A 906-nucleotide genomic window follows, 5' to 3' on the forward strand; every position below is an offset into this window, starting at 1 on the left:
TATAAGTTCATTTAGTTGTATATGCTTTAGATATGGTTAATCTGAGAGTGTGATATTTAAATATATGTTCACGTTTTTATAATATTTTTTTAAAAGGGATGAAATCATTGAACCAATCATTTACCCACAACAGCCTCAAGAAATATCTTTGAATAAATTTAACTAAGAAAACAAAAGGCTTAGGCAAAATAACTTAAGACACTGAAGAAAGAAATTCAAAAACATAAAAGTAGAGACCTCGTGAGCTCAGGAGCTGATAGGATTAGTGCTGTGAAAATGGCCATTCTACCAAAAGAACAGCCTACAGATTCAGAGCAATCCGCCATCAAAATTCCAATGCAGTCAAATTGAAAACTAAGCTCACAAAGTTTGTATGGAACATAAAAGACACAGGAGAGCCCAAACAACCCATAGAATAAAGACACTGGAGGAGGCATCACCATCCCTAGTTGCAAGTTATGCTGCGGGATTTCAAGGCTGTCAAATAATCGGTTGTTGTTTTCATGGACCTGCTTTATAAGCTGGAGAAGCTGGGAGGTGTAGAAGGCCCCTGCACCTGCTGTTAACAACCCAGGTTTACATCTGGTCCCTACCCAGAAACCACAGCTTTCCTGAAACTGCGACAACATGTGAAACTCCCCATGTATCAAGAGCTAGGACTGGCCTGTCCCTGCTTCAGTCACATTGTTTGTGATTAATCTGATTACATTTTTATCTCTTCTTGGTTCAACTTTGGCAGGTCATATGAATTAAGAAATGCATCCATCTCTTTTAGATTTTTCCAATTTAGTGGAATAAGATGTTGAAGTGTACAGCCGGGCGTGGTGGCGCACGCCTTTAATCCCAGCACTCGGGAGGCAGAGGCAGGCAGATTTCTGAGTTCGAGGCCAGCCTGGTCTACAAAGT

This window comes from Mus caroli, chromosome 14 (genome assembly GCF_900094665.2).
Source record: "Mus caroli chromosome 14, CAROLI_EIJ_v1.1, whole genome shotgun sequence".
Classification (NCBI taxonomy): Eukaryota; Metazoa; Chordata; class Mammalia; order Rodentia; family Muridae; genus Mus; species Mus caroli.